Genomic DNA, 13,861 nt, shown 5'->3' with positions numbered 1-13,861 from the left:
CGTCCGTCGGTCAATCATTTAAAGTCTCGATGACCGTGTCGTAATCCCCTATAAATGGGGGTGTTTTGGCGTTGTTTTTCCTATCCCAGTGTCTTCGTTAGCTTACTTCCCTATTCCTTCTTATCATCTTTTTCTATCCTTGAACATCATGTTTGGGGCTCAAGGCCTCAAGGCCGTATGAGGGAGCTCCCTTAGATCGTGTTGTGGCCTTTTCCCGGGACTTCCCTTTGTCGAGCATAATCGTGCTATCCCGATATTGTTGTGGTTATCTATATGCTGGCTTTTGCTGCTGCTGTTGGCCCGAAGTGATGATGGACGGGGAGTCGGTTTCCTCCTCATGTAGACAGTCGTTTGGATTAAGCACCGCTGCTCACTCTCATACTCAGGCCCGGCATGGAACTTCATCCCTCGGGTTTTTTCTTTCCCAAGGGATAAAGTGGCAATACCGGCCGTTGAGGCTGGGGCCCGCCGAATCTTCCACCTTTGGATTTGGTAGGCCATGTATCTTTCTTCTACCTTCTCTGCGTCCCCTCATTTTCCTCTTCTTCATCTTCTCCGATGGGAATCCCTTGAGGGATTGAGCTAGGAACCTAGAGGAGGCGGAGGTCGAAGGAATCATCCTCGAGGATGTGTGCTCGATGGGTCGGCGCTCGAGGATGCTGATATCGGAGATGGATCTTCGAGGGTGGACTGGGCCTTGGGTTTCATCATATGTACATCCTTCCGTTCCTCCTGTAGATCTCTGTAGGCTTTTGTAGTTGTTTGTAAGGACCCCTCGAGGGTTGTTGTACACGGTTATTTATGAATATGAATATACTCCATTGACTTCTGCTTTCGACCTTTACTTTGTTATTGCATGCTCCCATGCCCTTTGGGGCTTTTCGAATGTCTTCCTTTATTGTTGACCACTGACATTTAACTTAGGCGTGAGCGTTCTTTCCGATCCTCTGCCAATCGACATGGCTCTCTTTCGAACCTATCATCATTCCTAGGACCAATGCTGGATTGATCTGATAGGCCCGGACTGCCGGGGTCCTCCGAGTTGTATGGAGATAATACGCCGAATTTCGGGGACTTCAAGGATGTTATCCCGAATGAAGGTCAGCTTTGGGTACCTGGGGGGTCCCTTTTGATCTTGATATGGATAGCCATTTTAGAACGTATAGGATAGACTTCTGCTGAGGAGTTACCCGTACTCAGGCGCTGCCTCGGACCTTCGTAGAGCTTTTGTGATCGGAGCTTCTAGTGTTTATTCCTCTTTATTAGAAAGGAATCATGAGATCGGGTACTGCCCCGCGTCGAGTGATGGCATCGAAGGATTATCGAAGTCCGAATTCTCTTTGGTAGGGATCTGCGGGGTATAGCGCTGCCTCGAGATAGGAGATAATACGGTCAATCCCTCGAGTTTTGGATTCTCGTTGGAGGATGCTTTCGGGACCGGGTGTCACCCTGTCGATCTGCATCGAGGTTGTAGGTTTCTCGGGGCTTACTCCGGGTAGGCGAGTCGTTGCTGCTTCTCGCATATATGTGGGGCATCTTCAGCTTCTTCGCAAGACCTCACTATTTTTAGATAGTTGCTCTTCCACTTTGGCAAAGTGTTGGTGCATGCCCTTGCTCTGATCTGTTAGTTTTATCATAGTCATGGCAACCACTTCGGCACCAGCCCAGCAGGGAGTGGGGAGTTCTGTTCCCCGTGCTCAGGAACCGTGGGAGTTCGCTCTGAAGACGGCGTCTTTGGTAAGAGGCAAACATCTGGAGATGGTGAGAAAATACTGCGGATGGAGCGAGAGGATCGCACTGTAGGTGGTTCACCCGGATGAGAGTATCATGGACTCTACTGATGGATTCTTGAGCATATACTTATATCCATTCGCATTTGGTCCCCTTGATAAGGTCGTGCTTGATTTTTGCTTGAAGTATTAGGTTACTTTGGCGCAAATAAATCCGTCATTTTGGCGAGTGTTGCTGATGATGAGGTTCTTTGCGTAAAAGGCCAGGCTTGAATTCATGCTTAACTATCTCGTCAGGCTATACCGTCCTTTTTATCACCAGGTCCTGCTATCCCTGAGGTGCCGTTCGTCCACGCTTTTTGTAGTTGACGACAAAGAGGATGGGGACCAAGAGTGGGCCGGTTGGTTTATCCGGGTCCATACAGTCGACATTATTCCCGTGGAGTTTTTTCCATTTCCAAAAGGGTGGAATTATGCACGTGAGTGGAGCGTCTGTTGCTTTTTCAGATTTTCCCATAGCGAAAATCAATTGAATAATAGTGTTTTTTCCCTTTTTGTAGCAACTTCATGGACGTCGGGCGAAGTATTTGACCTGCCCGGCTGAGTCCGGAGGCTGGTGACTCATTCGACCTGCGATGAGCGTCCGTGGCGAGCTGTGTTTCATATTAGATGGGGAGCAAAATACCAAGGTATGTGCGCATGCTGCCTTCTCCTTTGTATATTTGAGGTAACGTTTTCCCCTTCCATTTGTACCGGATTCGCTGCTTGCAGATATCGGGTGGTTCCTTGGGATAAGACGGTGCTCTTTCGAAGAGGGGAAGGAGTCGTCGGTCTCTGAGCCGAGGGACGATGGCGATAAGAGGGATCGGCACCCGCAATGTGATGGAGCTTTTAGAGGTGCTGAATGGGCCTGTGTTTCCGAGAAGAGGGCATCGTACGAGTCTGCTGCTCCCGGAGTATCTGATTTCCCGGTGGCGGTTCCTCCAAGTGAATATGCTTTTCCGAGGTCAGTTATTCTGAGGCTGAAGAGGCAAGATCAACAGGAGTATATTCTGACTTCGATGAAGTCCATCGGCTTCACTTCGTGGTAAGTTTAGGCGTAGTTTTCCGGTATTCCGCGTCCTTCTCCCCTATTGAACTTACCTTGTGCAGGCATGCGATAGGCTTATGTCTGAGCTGCTCTGTCAAGGGCCCAGGCTTTAGAAAATTCTGGGTGAGGGCGAGTCCCTTAGGCTCCTTAGCAAGGAGAAGGAGGTCGAGTTGTTGCATTGGCGATATGAGGCATACCGGAGCTCAAATTACGAGAGGTATTTGATGGAGTAGGTAACCTTTTGCAGCTCGTGCTTTGCTCTCTTTGGCCCTCAAGGTTAACCCCTTTTTATTATATTAGCTGCAAAAAATGACGGAGGCTTTAGAGTACCTCAAGGGCGACATCGACCGCATTAGAACTGCCTGTGGTGAGCTAAGATATAAGGTGCAAGCTCAAGCTTTAGAGGAGACATGCGCTTTGGACAAGGTCCCTACCTTCGAAGTCCAACTCTGCTTGGCTCGTAATAATGCCAAAGTTTAAGCGGATATGATCGGGAAACTCGAATCTGACCTCTCGAAGATCAGGGCTGAGATAATTGATGCCCGGGCTGAAGCGACACTAAGCTGAACCAAGGCTGATCAGGAGATGGTGATTCATATGAAAGATGTTGTGGACGCTCAAGCTGACCTGAAGCGAGCCCTCAACCGGGAGAAGAGGATTGAGAAATATGTATATTGCAGATCCCGAAGAGAAGTACTCGAGGAGATTGGCGCACAGGGCTTTGTTCTCTCAGAAGAATTGGCTCGAGCAAGGGCGGATGAGCACGACGCGCGATCACTTCTTGCTGAGGAGGCGAAGAGCAAACCCGGCAAGCTGTAGCCTTTTGGAGCGGAGCATAGATTTTGCCATTTTGTTGCTTTATATTTAATAGATATAGAGCATGCCTGTAGATAGAGAGTACGCCCTTCTCTTTGCGTATGTAAGATAAGAGGAAACCTGAAGCTTTATTTCTTCCGCATCGCTTTTCTGTTATTGATTTTGACCAGGAGGGCTGGTTTCAGTGTTTAGCGGGATCCTCGTAGGTCCAGAACTGATCGGATATGCCAGGGGGCTCTTAAGTGTAATCCTTGATATGAGTGGGTATTCGGGCCTCGTGCTTTGCCCTGCTGTTTAGGCTCAGTTTCCGAGTCAGGCTTTGACTCGAGCTTTCCTGCCCTTAAATCATCTATGCCCGTGCGGGCAGGTAGTAATTATTCCCATTTCTTGCCCTTGGGAATTTGCCGTTTTGACTATTTTAGGTTCAGTCTTCGAGTCGCATTGCAACTTGAGGTGCAAATTGACCCTCAAGTTTTATCCCGCCTTCATGGGCAGACGACAATGGCCTTTTGTGCTTCAGATTGAAGTGACCTTGCAAGTGGGTGGCCCGGAGGCTCACTCGACTAGCGATAGTGGTATTTATGTCGTGCCCTTAGGCATATTATAGTTTAACCATTTCGGGTCCAGTCTCCGATTTGCGTTGCGACTCAAGGTTCAGTTGACCCTCAAGTTTTATCCTACCTATATGGTGGACGGCGATGGCTTTTTGTGCTTCAGGTCGAAGTGACCTTATAGGCGTGTGGCCCGGAGGCTCACTTGACTGGGGATAGTGGTATTTATGCCATGTCCTTAGGCATATTTTAGTTTAACAATTTTGGGTCCAGTCTCCGAGTTGCATTGCGACTCGAGCTTCAATTGACCATTAGGTTCTTTTCCTGCCTGCATGGGCGAACGACGATAGTGCCTCTTACGCGGTTTTGGTCGTTGAGACCTTTCAATATGTGGCCTAGAGGCTTGTATAGTTAACTATTTTGGATCCGGTCTCCAAATCGGGTTACGATTCGAGCTCATTTTAATCCTCACGTTGTCAATTTTTTAGCTGGCGACAATGGCTCTTACGCTATTTTTGCCCATGGGCTTTTTTTTTCTAGGCTTTATTTTCCAATCGTTAAGGTCTTTTGAAATAGTTTTGCCTGACCCGTCGTTAGTTCTAGAAGAACCTCGATTTCAAGTTGTTATCGGAAATGTTTCGAGCACCTCGAGAGGTTCATAGGTCATAGGCTGAGTAGGTCGAAGCCTTTATGATTATGAGCCGACATGGTCGAAGCTCATTTTTGCCTATTGAGGGAAGCCAATTTTAACCGGTTCTTTCCAAAGTATATTCGAAGTAGTGGCCTGCAATTTTGTTTAGCGGCGGTCGGGCGTCCCTGAGTCACGTTAGTTTGGCTGTATCAGACGTTTTGACCCTAGTCATATGTGTTTGGCCAGTGCCATTTTGATCCTGAGTGATAGTTCTGGTGTCTACACCGAGGGTATGCCCTTTCGGGACTCTTACAAATGCGACGTATAGCCTGAACTTTGAGGTTTTCATGCCTATTGAGGTCTTACAGTTTTTCATGCCTATTGAGGTCTTATAGTTTTTCATGCATGTTATGGTCTTACAGTTTATCATGCATATTGAGGTCTTACAGTTTTTGTTATAGATCTGGTTACACCGACTCTACCCGCTAGGGGTCTTACAGTTTTGGGTTTTCCAGCGCATGGCGATTAATGACAGTCTCCGAGTCATCGAATTTGTTTAAGCATGAAGACCGCTTTTCGTGAGCTCGGAGTTGCCTTGTAAGTTCTTTATGAGCCCGGAGTTCTGACCATGGGGTTGCGCGGGTGCTGAATTGCTGATGTTAAGTCTCCGATTATCGGGATGCATTTGGTGGAGAGGTTCCTGCCGGGAATACAATGTGATTTCCTCTCTTGGAGAATAGGATGTTGAAGGACATTCTTCGATCCATTGCCGCAATATATATTGTTGTGTTGAGTCGACCTATATCGAGTCGAAGTCGCTTAGAAGTTTGTCTTGCCTGATTTTTTTTTTTGATTTTAGAGCTTCGGCCAGGAGGCCGTCGGGGCATTTTGAACCGTTGGCATCCGCTTCCGAGTTTTCGGGACAGTTCTAGTGAAAGAACTTGTTACCCTACTCTGAGAATAAGCCCCCCCTTTTTTGACAAAAGGTATTTTTTGATTTCTCGGTACAATAGTACATGTTTTTATCGACGGGGCCTGATTATATCGGCTATTTGGTCAGATACATCGTTTTCCTACAGGAGACCTCATTTGGCATTTTTCAAAACTCCTACGAGTGGGCAGCTTTCCCGGGGGAATGTCCCACGCCTATTCAAAAGTCGGCCCCCAGGGATAATCTTGAATATTTCATGTAGAGTTCCCCCTTAAGTGTCTCGCAGACGTTGCCTCATTAAAAACCTTGCCGGTGAAAAACCCTTCTTATGGGATAAAAACTCGGTCGAAGGAAAAGAGTACAACTGTTGAGCCTTTGGGGCCTCGAGGTCTTGCAATAGCACTATCGTCCCGTTAGCTCCGGATGGGTGCCTGCACGATGGTTAATTCCAAATTTGAAAAAAAAATAATGGCCGTACCTTGAAACGAGATATGCCGGTGATTCCTTAGGATTGGTCTATTGTAAATGCCGGGGGCGGAGATGCGGCATGGATCTCTATTTGTTTTGTCATGTTTGCCCGGGGTCGAGACCGGGTTTGCTCGTTTTGGTTTATTCGAGGGTGGAGGCAGGAGCATTAGTACCACGTCGTGTATAGCGAACATTTCCCTTGCCGTGTGTTGTTCCCCATAGATGGTTTTGATCCCGTCCTTTATCGGGAATTTTATCACCTGGTGGAGGGTGGATGGTACTTCTCTTATGCAGTGTATCCAAGGCCGTCCAAATAAGGCGTTATACCTCATATCTCCTTCGATGACATGGAATTTTGTGTCTTGGGTTGTTCCGACAACGATAATATGAAGGATGATTTCTTCTTTTGTCATTTCGCTCGCCATGTTGAATCCATTGAGGGCCCGAGTGGCGGGCATGATTTGTTCGAGCAGTCCGAGTTGTTCTATCACATTCGACTTGATGATATTAGCCGAGCTACCTGGATCCATGAGTACACGTTTTATCTGAAAAGAATTTACAAGAAAGGAGATTACCAGGGCATCGTTGTGGGGTTGAGACAGGGCCTCGGTGTCCTCTTCGCTGAACCTGAGGGCGTCTTCGGGGATATATCCTTGAGTCCATTTTTCTCTGGTCACGGATATTTTGTTCTTCTCATTACTAGTTCCTACGGGGTATCAGTGCCCCCCATAATCATGTGGATGACGTGTTGTGGCTCGTTTGCCTCTTTTTTCTTGGTTGCCTCCCTCTCTCAGAATTGATTTTTGGCCCAATCGCTAAGGAATTCCCAAAGATTCCCTTTGTTAAGCAGTCGAGCCACTTCATCTCGTAGTTGATGGCAATCCTCGATCCTGTGACCGTGCGTGTTGTGGAACTTGCACATAAATTTTAATTTCTCTGCGAAGGGTCTGACTGTATTGGTTTGGGCCACTTGGCGTCTCTGATCATGCTGATAGCGAACACAATGTCTGAAACATCGACACAGAAGTTATATTATGATAAGTGGGGTATGTTTGTCGGTGCTATGTTTCGATCGGACCTGGTTCTATTGACGAACCCTCAAGGGTCCTGTCCTCGATTTATCCTCCGATTGTTGCAAGGTAGGTAGTTCCTTGGGGTGTTCCTTCTATCTTCGAGGTACGACTGGTACCTCTCTTTATTTGGTTTCGATTCTTTTATCAGGAGTCTGTTGGGTACACTGAGCCCGAAGGGGCTCCCAGTTGGTCATCCTTGGCCCTGATCTTTGACTGGTACCAGTTGTGGACGTCCGACCAGGTCATGGCCGGGTATTCAATCAGGTTCTGATTTAGCTGTTTCGAGGCCACCGAGCTTTTTTCATTCAGGACTTGGGTGAAGGCCTGTACTGCCCAGTCGTCGGAGACTGGTGGTAGCTCCATCGTTCCATTTGGAAACGGGACACGAATTCCCGCAGCATCTCGTTCTCCCTCTACTTAATTGTGAAAACGTCAGACTTCCTTGTTGCTACCTTGATTTCTCAAGCATGTGCCTTTAAAAAGGAGTCTGCTCACATGACAAATGAATCTATAGAGTTGGGAGCCAAGTTGTGATACCACATCATGGCTCCCTTCGAAAGTTTTTCTCCGAATCTTTTCAGCAATACAGACTTGATCTTGTCAGTCTTTATATCGTTACCTTTTACTGTACAGGTATAGGCAGTAATGTGATCGTTGGGGTCGGTGGTACCATTGTACTTAGAGAGTTCCGGCATTCTGAACTATTTAGGAATGGGCACTAGGGCCGCTTCCTGGGGGAACGGCCTCTGTATGAACTTTTTCGAATCCAAACCTTTCAGGACCGGGGGTGCTCCAGAGATCTGATCCACTCTAGAATTGTAGGTCTGGACCTTTTTATCATTGACTGCAATCATCTTCTCACCTGACTCGATCCTTTTGGTGAGGTCCTCAAGCATCTTTACTATGGCGAGGTCAACCACTGACCCGTTATTGCTTGATCTTTCGGGCACTTGCTCGGTGGGGGGAGCTGTCTCTGGTGCCGTTGGGTTGGGAGTTCTCGGATAGCTTTTCAACTGAGCAATGGCTAGCTGCTGTGCCTGCAACATTTCAACAATAACATGAAGACTCACTTCCTGTTCTTCCCGGACGGGGTTTTTTGAGCTTCCTGTCGGTGGTTGTGTCGTCTGCTCATATCGGTGTGAGAAGTTTCGTTGACTTGTTGTGCGTCCTGTGAGTCCGTGTCTGCTAGAATCGGTCCAGGCACGTTATCAAGATTTGGTAGTGGTGTTCTCCGGCGACGGGACAGCCACGCCATTTTCCTCGTGGTTTTTGAGGTTGTCGTTCTCGAGTTTGTTTACCGAGCCAGACATTTTGACCTGAAATCAAAGGATCTTGGACAAGAAAAGTGTGAAGGATAATGTGCGTTTGTGCAATGAAACCAGCAAGAAAATAATCACTATTATTTTAGCCCCACGGTGGGCACCAAACTATTTACCGTGAAAATGGTAACAACAATTAAATTTGTAAATGGGAATCTAAAATACGTGATCTATTCTCAAGCTAGTTGTCAGAGTAGTTGATGCTAATAATATGGAGTTTAACGATGAAATGCAAGCTAAAATGAGATAATAATCGAACCGGAGGGCCTACTACCCGAATGTAGGTCTGGTCGATGGGGGACCTCGAGGGCAAAGTTAGGGTCGAATTCGAGCTATCGAGGATAGTCAGGAATGGGATAACAGTTGAATATATAATTAAACAAGGATCTTTACGACCAATACTGAGCTTATGTGATGAAGAACAAGTAAGAAAGCGATGGATATTAAGGTAACCTCGGACCAGTGAGAACGAATAAGTTAGAAAGAAACGTGAGAGAGAGAGAGAGATATTATTACACTTATGGAGAAAATGGAGCAGCATCAGCCCGTTACAAGGTAGCGTGAGTCCCCTTTATATAGGAGGGGAACTCAGCTACAAGCACATGGGCATTAGGTACAAAGTACATCGATGGGACGGCTTGACACGATGCCTCAGCATAGGCTCTAGATAGGCCGGCCATGTCAGACTTAGCCGTGTGCCTTGGGAGCTTCCCATATGTCCTGGCTTCGATCTCCATTTTCTCTAAGTCGGGCCTCGCCGAGCCTCGAGGTCGGGAACTAGGTCATGGCCTCCCGTCCTCGGGGTCTCGAGGCATTCTTCCGAAATGACTTGACAGCAAGAAATCAAGTCCTCTAATTTTGCCGTGTATAGAAATGTTCACGGTGCACAATGTGGCAACGGTACCAATACCCCCACCCACAAAGGAGCCAAAGGGTAATCAAATTACATCTTCGGTTAAGCCCGATTAAACAAAGAAAAGGACCGTACCACGTCCTCGTCACAAGAAACTGGGACATATCGGACCTCGAAACATCGTCGGCACATCCCACACTAAGGCATAACTATCTCCCTTTTCATTTCATATTTCACACTAACCCTTATGCAGGCGCCCAACCGAAGTAGTCAAAGCGCTAACCCAACCCGAAGACCTTAAGGTTTTAAAGCATCCGTTGCACTCTTTTCCTTCGACCGAGTTTTTATCCCGAAAAGGGTTTTACCGGCAAGGTTTTTAATGAGGCAACATCCACATGCTACCTAAGGAAAACTCGACAAGTATTCAACACTTTTTTTGCAATCAACCTCGAACACTGGGGGGTCATCTCCCGTAAGGTCATCCACTCGGAAAATCCTAGAAATGCCAAAAGAAGTCCCAATAGGAAAACAATGTACTGGGCCAAACAGTCGAACAAACCGTGTCCGTATAGCCGGGCCCCCTGATAGCAAAAACGTGTATACATGTATCAAGTAATCAAAGAATACCTTTTATCAAAGCATCTCATACTCAAAGAGAAACTCAGCGTTTTCGCAATAGCGACTCCTCCGTCAAAAATGACCCGAACACTCGGGGACTGGCGTCAATAATTGAACACCTAAACGACCTCCAGGTTGGGATCCCAAACTTATAAGCCCTCAACGAGGCAACATGAAAATCATGAAACGTCTCCAAGGCTGAAAGTATCCCGAACACTCAGGGACTGGCGTCAAAATCTCAAAAATCGCATGACCTCAGGGTCGAAATCTCAGAAATTGTATGCCCTCAATGAGACAATACCAAGTTTACAAGTAACGACTCCCGAGCTAGGACACCCTCGATGACTCAGGGACTATCACCAATCACCATTCATTAAAATACCCGAGGCCATAAGATCCCAAGCGGGCAGACACGGTCTCGTAAGACCTACATAAGGCAGCAACAGTATCTGTAAGACCTTAAGCAAGGCATGAACCATACTTGTACTAAGTATCTAAAAACTATAAGACCTCAAAGGCATGAAAATTTTGTAAGACCTTACTAAAGGCATAAACCCGATCTCAAAGTTAGGGCTATATCTCGAACTTGTAAGACACCTAAAAGGCATACCCTCGATATAGATGCCTAAACTACTTCACTCGGGATCAAAAATAGCTTCGGCCAAGCATAAATGACTACAGTCATAAGGATGTACCAGCCAAACTAACGTGATTGGGGGATGCCCGACCGTCGTTACAAAATCACAGGCCTTCATTTACTTCAAATCTACTTCAAAAAGAATCGGTTAAACATGCTACCTTAGACATAGGCAAAAAGGCTTCGACCATGTCAGCTCCAAATCATAGGTTTTGAGATACTCAGCCTCCAAGCCAAACCTCCCGAGGTGCTCGATCATCACCACATAACGAATCATAATTGAGGTTCTTCTTGTACTGTCAAAGATTCAGGCAAAAACTATTTCAAAAAGTCCTTAACGAGGGAAAACCAAAGCCTATAAAAGTAGCTTCGACCAAAGGCATAAGAGCCATTGTCGCCAGCCCACATAAAAGGCTGCATCGGCCCAAGGCGTAAGAGCCATTGTTGCTAGCCCGCACCAATACAAAACTTGAGGGTCGAATGAGCTCGAGTCGAAACACGATTCAGAGACTGAACCTAAAATAGTTAACTAAATATGCCTAAGAGCAAGTCATAAGAGCCATTGTTTCCAGCTCACACTAAAAGGTTGCATCGATTCAAGGCATAAGAGCCATTGTCACCAGCCCGCACCAATACAAAACTTGAGGGTAAAATGAGCTCGAGTTGAAACTCGATTCGGAGACTGAACCCAAAAAGTTAAACTAAATATGCCTAAGAGCAAGGCGTAAGAGCCATTGTCACCAACCCACACTAAAAGGCCGCATCGGTCCAAGGCGTAAGAGCCATTGTCACTAGCCTGTACCAATACAAAACTTGAGGGTCGAATGTGCTCGATTCAAAACCCGATTTGGAGACTGAACCCAAAATAGTTAACTAAATATGCCTAAGGGCGAGGCATAAGAGACATTGTCGCCAGCCCACATAAGAGGTCGATTCGACCTAAGGTGTAAAAGCCATTATCGCCAACCTAATGAGCCGGCCATATCACGAATCTAAGGATTCCTACCAACTCAAAGTCCCGTTCACCTGGACAAATTCGAGACAGAAAGAGATACAAAAGAAATAAAGCCGCAAGGTTTTCTTTTATACACATATGCAAAAAAAGGCAATCTCCATCTACAAACATGCTTTGAAAATGCTATATACAGATGGCCAAATCTACGCCTCCTGGAAGCTACGACCTGCCACCCTCATCCTTGCCTTTTTGGTGTCGGATAGAAGTAACCGAGCATCACGCACGCTCGCCTTCGCTCGCGCTAACTCTTCCAAGAGGACGAAAACCCTTAGCATGAATCTCCTTGAGGGTCTTTCTTTGAGACTTGCAACGAGCATATTCTTCAATCCTCTCTTCGCGGTTGAGGATCCTTCTCAGCTCAGCTTGAGCATCGGTAGCGTCCTTTAAATAAATCGCCATCTCCTGGTCAGCCTTAGTTTGGCTCATTACGGCTTCAGCCCAGGCATCAACGATCTCAACCCTAACCTTCGAAAGCTCAGACTCGAGCTTCGTAATCATATCCATTTCAACCGAAGCATTATCACGAGCTAAGCAAAGTTGAGCCTCAAAAGTGGGAACTTTAGCTAGAGCACCCTTCCCCTCTAAAGCCTGAGCCTCCGCCCGAGCGTTTAGCTCATTATGCTCATGCCTGGCTTAGCCAGCTTCATCTCGAAGGCGCTCCAAGGCCTCCGCCATTTTTTTCAACGGAAATAGATGAAGTGTTAGCCTTAGAAGCTAGAAGGCGGAATGCACGCTCACCCGGGATAGAAAATTACCTGCTCCTTCAAGTAGTTCCCATAATTCAAGCTCCGTCTCACCTCATACCGCAAGTGTACCAACTCGACTTCCTTTTCATTGCAAAGGAGCCTAAGGGATCTCTCCTCATCCAAAGCTTTTTGCAGCCTGGTTTCACAATGAAACATCCCGGACTTAAGCTTGTTGAAGGCCTGCAAAAGAAAACCCAATAAGGAATTGAAGGCGCGAAGCTCAAAAGGCCTGTGCCGTCACCACGAAGTGAAGACGCTGGGCTTCCTCGAAGTCCGAGCACACATATGCCAACCTAGTTTCCTCAACTCTAAAAGGGTCGACTCCGGTCGAGGCACGGTCGCTCGATGTATGCGACCCTCGGTTTCTAGTATCCCTCGAAATACTGTCAATAGAAAAAGAAGGCGATAGTAACCGAGAAACCATCTTTCCAAAACCAGGAACCACGGACGTGGCAGGCTGGGATGATGCTTCAGCTCTGAAGCCCCGGTCCCGTTTTGCCTTGCTTTGAGCGCCATCGCCCTGTAAAAGCATCTCTCGCTTATTGTTGTCGTTCTTTAGCCCGGAAGCTGGCAACCCTTTCCCCTCTCCGGAGGAGTGCGGCCTCGCCTCGGAAGGCTCTTTGTTGCCTGCCACAGCAATATTAATATGCATAAAGATAAAATGCCTCTCCAAATAAAGGAAGGGAAAGAAAAAAATAGCATAACACGCACCATGATGTTTTGCTTCCCATCTGGCCCAGGACAAAGCTCGCCACTTGCACTTATCACAGGTTGAGAAGGTCGCCAACTTTCGAACCCAATTTGGCAAATTAGGAACGTTGCTTGGCGCCCATGAAATCGCTGTAGAAAAAGAAAAGAAGGCACAGTTCTGAAACCAGCTTTCGCCATAGACAAAATTGAGAAGGCACGGAATGCACCACTTACGTGTATAGTTCCATTCCTCAAGGAATGGCATAAGCTCCACGGGGATAATGTTAGTAGCTCGCACCCAGATGAAGTGACTCATCCACTCCCAGCCTCCATCTTCCTCATCATCAACAACAAAGGGTATGGTCAATCGGCATTGCAAGGTTAGCAAACCTCGATGGTGAAAGGGCTGGTACAGCCTAATAAGATGATAGAGCATAAGTTCAAGCCCCGCCTTCTCTATGGAAAATCTCATCATCAACATTGTTCACCAAAATGATGGTGGAATTTTGCCAAGGTAATCGATACTTCAAATAGAAGTCAAGCAAAACACTATGAAGGGGGCCAAGTGTGAATGGATACGTGTACACATTCACAAATCCATGATCCATGATACCCTCATCCGGGAAAATGTCTGTAACACTACTTTTTCCCCCCATCCGTAGTTTTTTCTCACTAACTCAAGATGGTCTTCGC

Source organism: Nicotiana tabacum, chromosome 8 (assembly GCF_000715075.1).
Source record: "Nicotiana tabacum cultivar K326 chromosome 8, ASM71507v2, whole genome shotgun sequence".
NCBI classification, from domain to species: Eukaryota; Viridiplantae; Streptophyta; class Magnoliopsida; order Solanales; family Solanaceae; genus Nicotiana; species Nicotiana tabacum.
Note: the sequence above shows the minus strand (reverse complement) of the source record.